Source organism: Meriones unguiculatus, chromosome 9 (assembly GCF_030254825.1).
Source record: "Meriones unguiculatus strain TT.TT164.6M chromosome 9, Bangor_MerUng_6.1, whole genome shotgun sequence".
Taxonomy (NCBI): domain Eukaryota; kingdom Metazoa; phylum Chordata; class Mammalia; order Rodentia; family Muridae; genus Meriones; species Meriones unguiculatus.
Genome location: NC_083357.1, coordinates 51,331,516 through 51,331,979, shown reverse-complemented (window position 1 = coordinate 51,331,979; position 464 = coordinate 51,331,516).

Below are 464 nucleotides of genomic sequence, written 5' to 3'. Positions count from 1 at the left end.
CATCAGTCTGAGGCCAGCCTGGGGCGGAAGGGAGGGGAGTGGGTGAGATGAAAGGAGAGAGAGGGAGTGGAAAAGAGTGAGGAGGGAAGGAAAAGGGAGAGAAAAGAAGAGGAGAGGAGAGGGTGGCAAACTCCACCCAGCACATCATGATCAATTCCTATGACCTAAAAGACAAAGACTTCTTGAAAGCTGTGGAAGCAGACACGTGTCGCCTGTGGGGCACAAGTCACACAACTGCTCTTCTCGTCAGAAACTGGAGCCCGAGGGAGCGACACACATCGTCCGTGTGCTGATGGAAAAGACCTGTCAATTTACAGCTCTGTGCACTGTGAGCAGACCCTTCGGAGAGGTAGGTGAAATGAAGACCGTCCTTGGATTCTTGAAAACTAAGAGAATTCTAAGAGGACTAAGCCAATCTGTTTTCAGAGATACAAGTGTGCTGATTATCAGACTTAAAAGAATGA